General features: G+C 37.6%; 1 protein-coding gene across 3 annotated transcripts in view; it reads left to right on the forward strand.

Annotated features, from left to right (window-relative positions):
• The window catches only part of FBXL20 (F-box and leucine rich repeat protein 20), an 88,420-nt gene that overhangs the window by 35,560 nt on the left and 36,092 nt on the right, over nt 1-16,768 (forward strand). The window lies entirely within an intron of this gene.

Consider the following 16,768-nt stretch of genomic DNA (forward strand, 5'->3'; position numbering starts at 1 on the left):
TGATTTCTTTGAATTCCAGGCCAAGGGTGTTTTTGCTTTTTCCATTTTTAGTTTCAGTTAATATGTTCTTTATTTTTGAAGGGTTTGTAGCTTCCCTTTACTGGGTTGCTGTAGTTATGACAGCTTGTAAAATTGCTCATTTTGAAGGGGCAAGTATTGGCACACACCAAGGGTTTATGGAACCTTTCTGCAGCTCTTTGTGGTTTGGCTAGCAATCCCAGAAATTATTCCCCCCTCTCGGTTAAATATACAAAATTAGGACTAGAAAATGCTTGTCCACTAAAATAATTCCCTTCATCAGCCAGTGATAGTTGGGGTGCAACATTTGCTTTTCTCCCCCTTTGGATTCTATCCATGGGTAAGGACAAAAAGATTACTCTGACATCTAGAGCCATTGGAGAGAAAGTAAAATAAAAAAAAATCCTTCAGTAGCACCTTAAAGACCAACTAAGTTTTTATTTTGGTATGAGCTTTCGTGTGCATGCACACTTCTTCAGATACAGTGAAATGGAAGTTTCCAGGCACTTATGTAGAGAAGGGGTGGGGAGGGGTGGGGATGGGGAGGGGGCATCACTCAGAAGGGTGGTGGAAATGGGTGATTGACTGACTGATAGCTGTTGATGACTGCAAACGACTGCAAATGGTTTTGCATGAAAAAGCAAGGGTTGAGATGGCTGAAGATCGCTTATCATGTATAATGAGATAAGAATCCGATATCTCTGTTCAAACCAGGTCCCTCCATGGTTTTGAGCTTGGTGATAAGTTGCAATTCAGCAACTTCTCTTTCCAGTCTATTTCTGAAATTCTTTTGTAGTAAGACAGCTACTTTGAGATCTAGTATAGAATGTCCTGGGAGATTGAAGAGATATCGGATTCTTATCTCATTATACATGATAAGCGATCTTCAGCCATCTCAACCCTTGCTTTTTCATGCAAAACCATTTGCAGTCGTTTGCAGTCATCAACAGCTATCAGTCAGTCAATCACCCATTTCCACCACCCTTCTGAGTGATGCCCCCTCCCCATCCCCACCCCTCCCCACCCCTTCTCTACATAAGTGCCTGGAAACTTCCATTTCACTGTATCTGAAGAAGTGTGCATGCACACGAAAGCTCATACCAAAATAAAAACTTAGTTGGTCTTTAAGGTGCTACTGAAGGATTTTTTTTTTATTTTACTTCGATCCAGACCAACACGGCTACCTACCTGTAACCAGAACATTGGAGAGAAAGTGTGAGCTCTTACCTCAACTTTGACCTTCATATACGTCTCTTGAAGCTGTGGTCTGGGGGGGGGGGACTTCCGGGTTGCCGCGGACCGCTTCAGACGCTCCCTGTTGAAGCTCTGGGGGAGCGTTACTCAGCGCGGGGGCAAAACCGGGGTTTTTGAGGCTTCAAAACCCTGAGTGAGGTTCAGGGGGGACTCCCTGCCTCAAGAGAAGCCGCGGGCGTTGGAAGGGCTCCCGCAACGGACCGCGAGGTCCAGAGGGGAGTCACAGACGCCGGCTGCAGCTTTCTCCCTCCCGCGTTGAGAAAGCCTGTTTACTGAGGCGTATAAGCGGCTAAGCCTCCGAGAGACTGAAGAAACCCGCGACTTGCATAAAAGGTTGGTGCACCCTTCTGCAGTAAAACAACTGTAAGAGACTTTATATCTGAGAAATATAAAGACTTTGTATCCTAAAGAGGCACATAAAGAGACACTGTGAAGGATATTTGGGAATATATCTTTAAGAGACGCCTCTTTAGTGCTCCAAATAGACCGGAAGAAAGCAGAAAAGAACAGAAGGGAGCCCCGCCCTGGGGAAAAAAATCTACAAACAGCGGGGAAGACAAGAAATAAAATAAAAGAGGGGGCCAATTCTGATGTATTCAGACAACTGCATCAAATTCCCAACCTTAAGGAAATAAATGCCAACGGTGCAGCTGATTGATGCAATAAATACAGGAAAAATTAACAACAACATTGATTTATGAACTGGATCTGAGGATTGGAAAGTTTTACTGGATATGTAAATTGTAAATTGACTATTGAATTGAACACTAAAATAAGTGTGAATTGGGGAAGAAGACAAGAGAATTAAAAAGGAAAAAAGGGGTGAAAATTATGTGAAATCACCAACAAACTCACCACCGCCCGAAGCCCCAAGCAAGATAAAACGGGATGAAAAGATATGCTCCAAACTGCTAATTGTTAAAAAAAAATAAAAAAAATTGAGTTTCCATGTGGCAAAAAATTGAATAAAAACAATAACTTGGCGACAGTCCCCAGGCTAAAAAAATAAAAAAAGGACTCAAAGCTTGCCAGAAAGGAGAGTTGAAAACCTGCTGACTTATTGAAACCAGACTTCCGTGACTCTAAGAAGTTTCAATAATTACAGACATTGAGTGTATAGCCTCAGAGGAAGAGAACGCTCTAGAAGGGAAAGGTTAAAGAAGGAATTGTGAGACAACACCGCCACCTATAGGAAGGGGAAAAAAACTAAGATCTTTCGAAGATTTTACTCTACAATAGAAGACTAGGGCTTGATATGCCCAATATAAACAAGAAATCAACAAACCCAACTACAACAACAACCAGTTTAAGCAGCACCAGAAGAAACTCAACATAGGAATTTGAAATGAATGTAGATATGAAGGAATTAATACTGGGTTTGAAAAAAGACTTATCAGAAATGAGGAAAGAACTGAGTGACAACGCCAAGTCCACCGATCAAAAATTGGACATGATGGGAAAGAAGATAGAAGAATTGAATGAAAAGGCAAAGAGTACTGATCAAAAACTGGACAGTATGGGCATAAAAATGGAGGAAAATATTAAGAGGGTGGCGGATTTGACAGTTAATGTAAATGACCTAAAGGAAAAAAATTTGGAGGTGACACAAGCGGTTCAAGACTTAAAGGGTAAGACGACAACTCTAGAGGAAGGGGTAAGGAAAATTCAGAAAGAAAGTAGAGAGCGGAAGGGAGAGACAGATAAGGCAAAGAAAGAATTAACAGAAATGAAAAACACACATGAAGCTGTTCTGGAGTGCTATTGCAATGATTGAAATGCACAGAAGGGAGAAGGAGTTAAGGTTTAGATCAGTGCCAGAAGATCAAGATGAGCAGATAGAACAGAAAATAATTTCAGAACTAGCAAAATGGTTGGGAAAAAGAACCAGCAGGAAATGACACAAAACATTGAAAGAGTGTATAGATCAAAATTAGCCCTTGCTAGAGCAAACAAATGGCCAGGGGATATGTCTAGTAACATTTAGAAACATTGAAACTAGAGATTTAGTCTTACAGACTTGCAGCAAGAAAAAATTAAAGATCCAAGGGGTAGAAATTATAATTCATAAAATCTTCCCAGTTAGGCTGTTGAAAAAAAGAGACAAATATAAGCCATTGGTGGAAGCATTAAGAGAGAATTCAATAGTCCATAGATGGAGATTCCCAGAGGGAATATCCTTTTTTTACAAAGGGAAGAGACGAAATTTCAATACTTGGGATGATGCTGACAAGTTTTTGGCGAACATATAAAGATAAGCTAGGAGGGAAAAGACAATTGGGCGGAAGGGCGGAGGAGGAGAAAACCTCTCAGAGAAAGAGGAAGAATAGAATAAGACAACCGGAAAGATTTAAAGATAATAGAATTATTGTATTTTACTTGTAATAAAGCAAATGTTTTTTTAAAGACTCTGCAAATACCCAATCAATAAAGCAACAATGGATTTAAAAATAGTCACCTGGAACGTTAATGGTTTAAATGAAAAAACTAAAAGAAATAAAGTAGAACATGTGCTTTTGAAACAAAAACTCGATTTAATATGCCTTCAGGAAACACATGTGGCAGAAAATCATGTAAGAATTCTGTCCAATAAGAAATTAGGTATGGACTTTGTTTCCTCGGACAAAAATAAGAAAAGAGGAGTAGTAATTTACGCTAAACAAAAATTAGAACCAAAATTGATCTATAAAGACACACAAGGTAGGACAGTTGTAATAGAGGTGACAGTTCAAGGAGAAAAAATAATCGTGATTGGAATATATGCCCCAAATGAAAGGAAAAGTGAATTCTATCAAAATTTGGAGACTAAATTAATAGAAAATGTGGGTGAAAAAATAATTTTATTAGGGGATCAAAATGGAGTGACAGCACCAGAGCTAGATCGATCAGTTAAAACCGGGGAAAAAAAACAAATGAAATTACCAAATACTTTCTTCAAGCTAATAGAAACTTTTGGTTTAGAGGATGCATGGAGAAGTAAAAATCCATTTCAAAGAGAATATACCTTCTTTTCTTATCCGAAAAATTCAGCAGGAAGAATAGACACCATCTGGGTAACAAAAGAACTGACCTTAAAAATCTTTAAAGCCGAAATTCAACCAAAAACGCTTTCAGACCACAACGCAGTTATGGTCTGGCTAAAAGGGAATAGGGAAGCTCCAACAAGATGGAGGCTAAATGAATTTCTCCTAAAAAATGAACAGATTATACAAAAAGCAAAAGAAACACTAAAAGAATATTTTAAACTTAACATGTCAGAAGAAGTGGATATAGAAACTGTTTGGGATGCCAGCAAGGCTGTATTAAGAGGGTACTTTATACAACAAAACACAATTCAGAGAAAAGAAAAAGAAAAAAAGAAACAAGAGGTAATAGAACAAATTAGAAAAAATGAAAAGGACCTTTATAATAAACCAGATAGCGTAGAGTTAAAGAGAAACATCAAATTACTCCAATCCCAATATTCAATGTTATTAAGTGAGGAAATGGAGTGGAAACTAAAACTAATGAAACAAAGATATTTTGAAGGAGCCAATAAGCCTGGAAAGATCTTGGCATGGCAACTGAAAAAAAAAGAGAATGAAAGAATAATAAATAAATTAAAAAATAATGGGGAAATTATAAATGACCCTAAAGAAATTGAAAAATGCTTTGGTGAATTCTATAATGAATTATATAAGGAAGAGAAAGAAACTTTAGAAGAGATAAGACATTATCTAGAGCAAAATGGGCTCCCAAAACTAAAAAAAGAACAGAGAGAAATACTAAACGCCCCAATTACTACACGGGAAATTCAAATGGCTATAAAAAATACAAAAGTAGGAAAATCTCCAGGCCCAGATGGTTTGTCATCACTTTATTATAAAAAATTAGAGGAGGTATTGATAGAGCCTTTGAAAAATGTAATGAATAACATACAACAAAAAGGGAAAATGCCAAACTCTTGGAAAGAAAGCTACATTACAATTATACCTAAACAAGGGAAAGATATTTTAGATATTTCTAATTATAGACCTATAGCTCTTCTAAATAATGACTACAAGCTGTATACGAGTATACTGGCAGAGAGGACCAAAAAGGTCCTCAATGAATTAATACACAGGGACCAATCAGGCTTCTTACCAGGGAGACATATCTATAATAACACAAGAAATATAATCAATATATTGGAATATTTAGATTTGCGGATAGAGAAACCGGCTGCCTTAATGGCGGTCGATGCCGAAAAGGCCTTCGACAGGGTCTCCTGGAAATTTATGAAAGAATTAATGCACCATATGGAATTTGGAGAACAGTACAATAACAACATCAAAGCAATATATACAAAACAAACAGCAAAAATCATAATAAACGGAAGGGTGTCTCAAAAATGCGAAATTAACAAAGGAGTAAGACAGGGGTGTCCACTATCCCCACTAATTTTTATATTAGCCCTGGAAGTATTATGTCAAAAAATAAGAAATGAAGAAGAGATTAAAGGGATAATTTTAGGGAAAAATAAATATAAGATTAAATCATTCGCAGATGACATTATAATTACTACGGAACAGCCTAAAGAAAGCTTGAATAAAGTATTAGAAGTAATGAAAGAGTATGGGAAAGTCTCGGGATTTAAATTAAATTTAGGAAAAACAAAGCTATTAAAAATTTATCAAAGGAAGAACAATTGAATATAGAAAAAGCAACAAATTTAAAGATATATTCGAAAATAAAATATCTGGGGATCTGGATCACTCCAAAAAACTTAAACCTATTTGAAGATAATTATCGGAAAACTTGGGGGGAAATAAAAAAGGATTTAGAACTGTGGAATAGACTTCACCTCTCCTTTCTGGGGCGCATATCTGCAATTAAATTAAATGTGTTACCAAAATTACTCTTCTTATTTCAAACAATTCCAATCATACGAAAATTAGAATTTTTAGATAATTGGCAAAAAGAATTATCAAGATTTATATGGTCCGGGAAAAGACCCAGACTAAAGCATAAAGTATTAATCGATACTAAGGAAAGGGGGGGGTTCGGGCTCCCGGATCTAAAAATTTATTTTGAGGCGGTGTGCTTCGTATGGTTAAAGGAATGGTTCATTCTGAAAAATACAGAACTTTTAGATTTGGAGGGGCATGACACCCGATTTGGGTGGCATGCCTACCTAAATTATGAGAAATGCAAGTCCCACACAGGATTTAATAATCATATAATAAGATATCCTTTACTAAAAACATGGGGGAAATATAAAAAATACTTAGAACCAAAAACCCCAAAATGGATATCCCCAACGGAAGCAACAGCGGTCAAGAAAAGAAACATGAACGGATGCTGGACAACATATAACAACATATTAATAGAAAAGGATGAGCAAATAACAATTAAAAAATATGAAGAAGTTAAAAAATATTTCACAACATGGTTGGAGTACCATCAAATTTATAACTTATTCATAAAGGATAAGAAATTAGGATTCGAGAAAAAACCATCAAAATTAGAAGTCAACTTAATAAATAATAATAACAAAATTATATCAAAAATGTACAAATTATTACTGGATTACCACGTAATGGAGGAGGCTGTAAAAAGCAATATGATAAAGTGGGCGCAAGATATTGGGCGACCCATTATGTTGGCAGACTGGGAACAACTATGGAGGGTTAACATGAATTTTACAGCGAGTTATACTATTAAAGAAAACATGCTCAAAGTCCAGCATCGGTGGTACTTGACCCCTTATAGACTATCAAAAATATATAAAAATGCATCAAGCACCTGTTGGAGGTGTGGGGCAAACAAGGGTGACCTTTTTCACATGTGGTGGGCCTGCCAAAAGATCAAAACATTTTGGAACCAAATCTATGAGGAAATTAAGAAAATGCTAGGAACAACCTTTGTTAAGAAGCCGGAAGCGTTTATTTTAAGTATAATTGGAAACGAAATTCCAACGGCAATGAAAGAACTATTTTTATATGCAACCGCAGCCGCTAGGTTATTGATAGCAAAAAGCTGGAAGGAGACTGAAGCCCCCACTTTGACGGATTGGCAGAGTAAATTACAAGAATTGGCAGAAATGGCCCTATTAACAAACAACCTGAAAGGCAAATCGCAAAAAAACTTCTCAGAAAATTGGATAAAATATAAATTATACGTTCAAAACTATACTAAAGGTGCACTGAATTTGGTAATAATTGATTAAACAGAAAGAAAGGGGAAAGAAAAATTGAATTATATATATGGTTTTTGATGCATGAAGAAAAATGAACGTATTAGACATGTATAATAGAGAAATATACTGGGTGTAGTACGTTCGCATAAGTTTAAGAATACATTAGAAAATGGCAGGAAGGAGTTAACATTTATAGTTTCGATGATTCTTATTGATCTTTCTCTCTCTCTTCTTGTTCTGAAATTGTTGTATATATATATAACATACATATTGTACGATATGGAAAGAGGGTAACAGAGGGGAGGGAGGGATGATGGTAAGGGAAGGTTTAGAAAGAAAGAGGGGAGGGGGGAGGGGGAAGGGGTATTTTTTTATTCGCATAGATATGCATAGATATAGGCAATGGTCATGATTTATAAGATTGGATGTTTTTGTCTTACACTGTTGCCGTCTATGCCTCTGTTCTATGTTATGTTTTAAATTGATTAATAAACTTGATTTTTTAAATTGAAAAAAAAAAAAGAAGCTGTGGTCTGGAACACAGCAGGTTGAGACACATCTAGTTGCTCAGCAACAATTCGTAAAACTGCTGCAGTGCCCAAACGTTCGACTCAATAACGCAAGATGAGCGCCGCAACCCCAGAGTCTATCATGACTGGACCTAATGGTCAGGGGTCCCTTTACCTTTACCTTTAAGGACTGGTTTACACATTGCCTTCATTTCATGTCATGTCATTCCATTCCATTTCACTTTTAATTTGTAGACCACCTTTCTATACTGTGGTTTTGCAACAACCAAGTATACAGCAAAGATCACACACCTTTTAATAATCTGATCCAATACAAAAAGTCATGATAAAAATTGGACTTTACAATAAAAATATCAAATAAAGTAATATGCAATAATAAAAGGTAAAGGGGCCCCTGATCATCAGGTCATCAGGTCTAGTCGTGTCCGACTCTGGGGTTGCGGCGCTCATCTCGCTCTATAGGCCGAGGGAGGCAACGTTTGTCCGCAGACAGCTTCCGTGTCATGTGGCCAGCATGACAAAGCTGCTTCTGGCGAACCAGAGCAGCGCACGGAAACGCCATTTACCTTCCCGCCGGAGCGGTCCCTATTTATCTACTTGCACTTTGATGTGCTTTCGAACTGCTAGGTGGGCAGGAGCTGGGACCGAGCAACGGGAGCTCACCCTATTGCAGGGATTCGAACCGCCAACCTTCTGATCAGCAAGCCCTAGACTCTGTGGTTTAACCTACAGCGCCACCTGTATTATTGCATAATGTATGCAATAATACATTAGAATATAATAGTACACGGTAAAATTAACTCAACATACCAGCAAATAATAATTAAACAAAAATTCACTCTTAGCAATTCCATTGAATAATTTGTTGTTGTTTAGTCGTGTCCAACTCTTCGTGACCCCATGGACCATAGCACGCCAGGCACTCCTGTCTTCCTTTAAATAAAAAAAAAATTATTAGATTTTATAAAAACATTTTAAAAAACATAACACATTAACAATATAACACTACAGAACATAAAAATATAAAACAACAAAAACAATAAACACATTTCATCTTATATCATCTTTTGAATCATTGTCTCTTTTGCTTCCCCAAGTCCCCTCTATCTGATTTTCATTTTAAAATCATCTGTAACAGTTTCTAGCTCATTACTTTTTAAATTCATCATCATATTTTTCTTAATTCATCTTAATCTCAATCTTATATTTATAACTCAATTTCCTGCTTTATAATCTTTTCCTTTTTTCCCTAATGCCTTAACTTCGGTATTTCCCTAGATGGTCAGTCTTTTATTACTCAGAAATAATTCCCTAAATATACTTTGAATTTTTTCCAATCTTCCTCCATTCTCTCATCCGCCTGGTCTCAGAGTCTTCCTGTCAATTCTGCTAATTCCATAAAGTCCAACATTTTCATTTGCCATTCTTGTAGAGAGGGCAATTCTTCTTTCTTCCAGTATCTCGCAAGTAAAATCCTCGCAGCTGTGGTGGCGTGCATAAACAAGTTGACATCTTTTTTTGGGATTTCTTCCCCGACTATTCCAAGTAAAAAGGCCTCTGGTTTTTTCAAAAATGTATTTTTGTATATCATTTCATTATAAATCATTTCCCAGAAGCCTTTTATCTTGGGGCATGTCCACCACATATGATAGAATGAGCCTATTTCCTCTTTACATTTCCAACACTTGTTATCACCCTTATGATACATTTTCGCTAATTTAACCGGTGTCAGATACCACCTATACATCATTTTCATTAAATTCTCCTTCAATACAGTACATGCCGTGAATTTCATACCCTTCTTCCACAACTTTTCCCAATCTGACATCATAACATTGTGACCCAAATCTTTGGCCCATTCAATCATAACCGTTTTTGTTTGCTCATCCTTCAAATGCCACTCTAACAATAAATTATACATTCTGGACAAATTTTTACTGTTTGCCTCTATTAGTTCTATTTCCAATTTTGATTTCTCTGTTTGAAATCCAACTTTTTTATCTATTTTAAATGCTTCATTTATCTGTACATACTGAAACCAATCACTTATCTTCTCCTTCAATTGTTCATATGGCTTTAGAGTTCCGGTTCCGCCTGCAGGAATGGCTGACCCTTTTTCCATCCCTCCGACCTTCATAAGGAACTTGGCGGTTGCTAGGGGAGTAAATGGCAACCTCCCCACCTCTCCGGGGGTTACGGAGAGGGGCCGCAGGCCCGCGGATGCCCCTAAACCCACCCCGACTGTTCAAGGGGTGGGGGGGCCAGGGCTGAAAGCACTTATGGAGGAGCGGAACTCCCCAGACGCCTACCTGTGTGGCGGGATCTCCATGATTAAAGAAGATAATTGGGCTTAAATTCATGGACGCGCTTCAAAAAGGAAGGGCAGAACCTCTGTTTATTGCCAAGGAATTTTCGCTGCTGAGTGTGAGGAGTGAGGGAGTATATCATCGGCAAGAAAGATTGATTGGGACCCCACGAGAAGGGAAGTGAGTCTTTGTTATTTTTTTCATACACTCTACGAGTTATATCATACCTTCCCGGACGTGATGTCCTGTTTGTTTGGAACAAATGAGAAATGGAACTTAACTGTGTGAGTTGGACTTTATAAAACTATCAATATTATATGGTTAGAAGTTGTAAAACTGTTGAAGAGAGGGCCCCCCCTCCAACTGGACAATCGGAGTGCGGCTGGAAGCGTTTGGATTTATGAGGTGTGACGCACTTGGAATTTGAACAGCGATCTGAAGTTAAGTTCAGCTATAGGGCAAGGAGAGCTATAAATTTATTAAGAGTCTGTACATAATGTGACAGCTGTGCCTATGCCCAGAAAAGCTGTAAATTTTACTATGATCGTCTGCAAAATAACGTCGAGAAGAAAACGAAAGTGATTTGAGCTCTTTAAGATGGCGCTGTTTTGTGTTGAAAGATCGGCGCAAGAGGAAAGCACTCCAGACAAAGAGGATTTATGGGGATTTATGGGGAGGCCGGACTGATTAAAACTCACACAGGAGAATGAATATATGGGAAATCTCGTTTGATGCTTATTTCAGCGGCGGTGGAAAAATTGGATGAAAGAAGAAAATATTTTAGTGACTGCAGGGGAAGATTGTGACTATCATGGATTTTGAATGATTATTTGGACTTTAGAACAAAGACGGCAATAAACAGTTGCGAGAAAACCCCAATTTTTGAAGCATGGGAACTCCAAAATTTTATAAGATTTGGCATAATATTCGGCTTAATAGATATGGATTTGTATAATTTGGAATAATGGATGTGATATAGTTGTGTTTTAATTGGAAAATTAATAAAAATAGATTGTAAAAAAAAAATTGTTCATATGGCTTTAACTTAAATTGATTTCCCACCTCAATCAAGATGTCTGTATTTCAGCCTGGTTACAGGTAGGTAGCCGTGTTGGTCTGGATCGAAGTAAAATAAAAAAATTCCTTCAGTAGCACCTTAAAGACCAACTAAGTTTTTATTTTGGTATGAGCTTTCGTGTGCATGTGCACACGAAAGCTCATACCAAAATAAAAACTTAGTTGGTCTTTAAGGTGCTACTGAAGGAATTTTTTTATTGTATTTCAGCCTGTTCTCGTCCATATTTGTCCTTTTAGGTTTCTTCGCCTCGAGAGGCGAAATCCATCTGGGAGTTTTCCTTTCTAACAAGTCTTTATATCTTATCCATACATTAAACAATGATTTCCTAATTATATGATTTTTGAAGCCTTTATGGGCCTTAACCTTGTCATACCATAAATATGCATGCCTACCAAATGCATTATCATGACCCTCCAGATCTAACACATCAGCATTGTTTAGTAAAAACCATTCCTTCAACCACCTCCTCCCGCAGTTTGGCCAAACTCATGTTCGTAGCTTCGAGAATAATTGAATAATTACTAAAGTATAATCAATAAAAATAATCATCTCACAGTGCATAAAATACCACGGTACATACAAATATAAAACACTAACACAGTGAATAATGCTAAATAATATGCTAAAAGTTTAAATACAATATAACTATAATAAAACAATTACCCAATACAATAAAAGCCCCAGTGTAAACTAACGGAAAAAACACTTGAAACTGTCAGATGTCTAGTATGATGTTATGCTGGTTCTTTCCATTTAGTGCTTTCTTGCAAGTTTTGGGGGTAATTTTATAGAATAATGTTTGCATTTTTTGTGTTAATGTGTTTTTATTGTAAACTGCATAGAGAGTTTTATTAAGCGGTATAAAAAAGAAATTATAAATCAGTAAGCGTACTTCCTCGCTACTGTGGCTTGGGGCCACTTTGGAGCTGAGCTGATCAGTCCATCTCTCTCCTACTTACTGTAGTATATTCCACCCTCCCCTAAAGTGAGCTATTTAAGTAGAGGCATTAAGCAACAGAGGTCAGGAGGTTAATTAAACCTGCAAAGGACTGAAATCGTATTACTCTTAAAAAGCAGAGCTGAGCAAATGGCTAATGGCAAGGCGGCCTTTGTGTTGCTGATGGGAGATCACACAAGCACACAAAGCCAACATAGAGGTGGGTTTTCTCTTAATCCGTTCTGGACGTCCATTCTTAAACCAAAGCATTCTTAAACCAAGGCGTGCTTTCCCATAGCAGCAAGGGACTCATTTTACAAATGGAATACAGTACACTCAACATGTTCTGCTTCCAAGGCAAAGTTCACAAACCAAAACACCTACCATACTTCTGGGTTTGCAGTGTTCTTAATCCAAGTTGTTCATAAACTAAGCTGTTCTTAAACCAAGGTACCACTGTATATCTCAGTGAAAGGTAGGTATGATTAAATGCTTGCAACTTTCAAAATTAGCTCTCATTGGTGGTTTTTGTAGATCAACGTGGTTTAGAAGAAGCCACTACCCAAATGGGAACCTAGGGTTTTTTGGCAGTAATTGGGGTGGTAGTGCTACATTCTTAGCATATGACTTTTAAACCAAATTTCTCCCTGAAGGTTTTATTAAACAATATATACCATTGTGTTTGGGGGCTTTACAACCTGCTCTGGCCCGATATTTGCTTGCAATAATATATTAAAAGTCCAGTGCCTCGCTGCGATAAGCCAAGTTATAGGGAACCAGGCAGAGGGCCTTCTCAGTATTTGCACCTGCCCTGTGGAATGCCCTCCCACCAGATGTCAAAGAGAAAAACAACTACCAGACTTTTAGAAGACATCTGAAGGCAGCCCTGTTTAGGGAAGCTTTTAATGTTTGACGGACTATTGTATTTTAATATTTTGTTGGAAGTCTCCCAGAGTGCCTGGGAAACCCAGCCAGATGGACAGGGTATAAGTAATAATAATAATAATAATAATAATAATAATAATAATAATAATAATTATATTATTATTATTATTATTATTATTATTATTATTATTATTATTATTATTACTGTTACTATATATATTGACTGGCCACCTATTAAAAATCTGCTTCCTAGCAACCACAGTTTATCTCACATTAAAATGTCTAGCAACATTTGTAGAGGTACTCATTCTTCAGCTCTGGTGGGCACCCAGTAAAGCACTTTCACATTTGAGAAATTGCTGTGGAGGACTTATCCACAGTACAAAAATGCATCTTTTTTGCTTTCTTTCTCACAATCCTAAAACCTTCCAATGTTGTGTTATAATGCTTGCATGCTTTGTTGCATATAAATGCATGGAGAGGAAATTTCTGAAGAGTGAGAAGTAAAGAAAGGTTCATAGAGAGCTGAGTTTTAAAACCTCGTGACACACATCCTGCCAAGTCTAACCCTCCTCCAAGATTGCTATATTTGGCAGTGGGGCGGTTTCTGGATACTGGGAAAGGGGAAAGCTGTCGGATAAGGCCTGAGAGTTACTTTCTGTTTGCCTATCCTACTCTGGTTTGGAAACACACAGTTTATATATGCAGTAGAGTACTCCCAGTCTAGAAGGTGATAATGGGACAAAGGAGTGGATATGTTTCCCACCCCCCACCCCCCAGTGTGTAGATTCCAAGTTCTTTGGTGTATAAATATTAATAACGAACGTGACTGTACCTCAGTAAAAAGATCTTTCATTTCTTCTAGATAATATTCATGCCCAGGGTTAAGTCAATATCTAGAACAGCTTCCCACCCTTTCTTAACCACTTCATTCATCCTGATGTAGTCTGTGTAAATCAAAAACTTGCATGTATTTCACATCAAGGTGGTGATCCAGTAAAATATATTATTATCTTCTTTTTTTGTATCTTTGTGATTCTCATCACTGCCCCTCCCCTTCACTAACTTACTAGTGATGTGAAGCGTTTTTCTGCTTTACAGAAAGAGTGAGCAGAGAATAATTTTGATGGAGAGCACAAAAAGAATCATGTAAATGCACTTTGAGGATGATTTATTGCTAATGGTCGAAAACCCAAAAGAAAGCATCGCCAAGGCTATAGAAAAATTGGAAAACTTTGGAAAGGTTTCAGGTTTTGCTTTGAATAAGGAGAAAATGAGACTTATGGTTAAAAACATGGGAGATCAGGAGAACTGGTAGAAAAAATTTAACTACAAATTGTAAAAAAAAAAGTTACCGTATATACTGGCGTATTAGACGGCTTTTGAACCCAGGAAATTTTTTTCAAAAGTTGGGGGCCCGTCTTATACGCTGGGTCCAAGAATCTGCGGTCACCGCATACGGTGGGGGGAGCTCAAAAACGGCCGCATCCCCACTGTATGCAGTGACCATATGAACGCAAAGAAGCGTGCTCGGGAGGGGGCTGCTCCCCGCCAGGGAGAATGGCTCCCTCATGGCTTTGTCACCTGGATCAGCGCAGAGATACAGTTTTGTGTATTTCATTGGTGTCAAGCTGCTGCCTCTTCTCTTTTTGTCAGCGCAAAGCAAAGGGATCTCTCCGTCTCTCTCTCTCTCTCTCCGCTCTCTCTTTCACTGCTGCTCAGCGTCTTTCGCTGGCTGTGTGAGCCTCCGATGTCTCTGCCCCTCTATCGCTATCCTCTCTATGGTTTCTTTCCCCCCTTTTGCTCGATTTCTCTGCCTCCCTCTCCTCTCCCTCTCCCTCTCCCTCTCCCTCTCCCTGGCTTCTATTCCCCTTTTGCTCACTGAGCCAGCCTCGTTGTCTCTCTCTCCGCTCTCTCTTTCAATGCTGCTCAGCGTCTTTCGCTGGCTGTGTGAGCCTCCGATGTCTCTGCCCCTCTATCGCTATCCTCTCTATGGTTTCTTTCCCCCCTTTTGCTCGATTTCTCTGCTTCTCTATCTCTCCTCTCTCTGGCTTCTTTCCCCCTCTCAATAACTAAGCAAACAAACAAACAAACAAACCACCATTTCCCCGGCTGCAGACTTGAGTGCTGGAGAAGACAGCCTCCCCTCCCCTCCCCGCCAAAAAAGGGCTGGAGTACATCCCAAATTCTATATTTTAACTTGAAAAGTAAGGGGTCGTCTTATACGCCCAGTCGCCTTATACGCCAGCATATACGGTAAATATTTATGAATTCAAATAACAATGAAAAATATAAATTTGTTAAAAGATAATTATAAAAAATTGGGAAGAAATAAAAAGAGAAATGGAAATTTGGACAAGATTGAATTTAACACTTTGGGGTAGGATTTCGGCTATTAAAATGAATATCTTACTAAAAACTCCTGTTCCTTTTTCAAATGATCCCCATAATAGGTAAAGAAGAATGTTTTAAAAAATGGAAATCGGACCTAATAAAATTTATTTGGCAAGGTAAAAAGCCACGGATCAAACATAAATTATTAACAGACATAAAAGAGTGGGGTGGCTTTGGACTTCCAGACCTGAGAATATATTATGATGCTGCATGTTTTAGTTGGATCAGAGATTGGATTACACTAGATAATAATGATATTTTAGACTTAGAGGGATGGAACAACAAATATGGCTGGCATGCCTATCAAAGTTACAGCAAAGTGGCGGTGCATAAAGAATTTCTAAGTCATGTAATCATTTGTTATATAAGGTCTGGGTAAGGAGGAACAAGGCCAATTAAAATTAAGACCATACAAAGAGGTGACGCAATATTGCACCACATGGCTACAATATCACCAAATTGCCCAAATATTTAATCAGGACAAAATAATAGGATTTGAAAAAGAAGAATCAAAATTACAAAAAGCATTGCTACAAAATTTGAAAAAGAGTATATCCAAAATGTATAATCTATTATTAGAATGGGAGTTAAAGGATGAAGAAGTAAAAGAAGTTCTGATTAAATGGGCATGTGATATAGGTTACACAATTCAGCTGGATCATTGGGAGAAATTATGGAAATGTGATATTAAATTTACGGCATGTTGTACAATCAGAGGAAATTTGATGAAAATGATGTACCAATGGTACTTAACTCCGATAAAATTGGCAAAAATTTATAAATCAAAATCAAATACCTGTTGGAGATGCAAGAAAGAAATAGGAACAATGTTTCACATGTGGTGGGAATGCCGACCTATTAAATTTTTTTGGAATGAAATATATGAAGAAATCAAAAAGATGTTTAAAATATCTTTTAGTAAAAAACTGGAGGCATTCCTTTTAGGTATAATTACAAACAATATTCCTGGCAATCAAAGGGAAGTATTCCTCTATGCGGCAACAGCTGCCAGTATGCTCATAGCAAAAAACTGGAAAGGGGGGGAAATCCCATCAATAAAAGTATGGCAAATTAAACTTTGTGAATATATAAATTTGGCAAGATTCACACCATGCTTAAGGGGTCAGTCGGACCAAAAATTAGCAAAAGAATGGGATTGTGTTAAAGAATATATGAAAAAACATTGTTCTGGAGTAAGTATATCGGTATGTA

Source organism: Zootoca vivipara, chromosome 13 (assembly GCF_963506605.1).
Source record: "Zootoca vivipara chromosome 13, rZooViv1.1, whole genome shotgun sequence".
Lineage (NCBI taxonomy): Eukaryota > Metazoa > Chordata > Lepidosauria > Squamata > Lacertidae > Zootoca > Zootoca vivipara.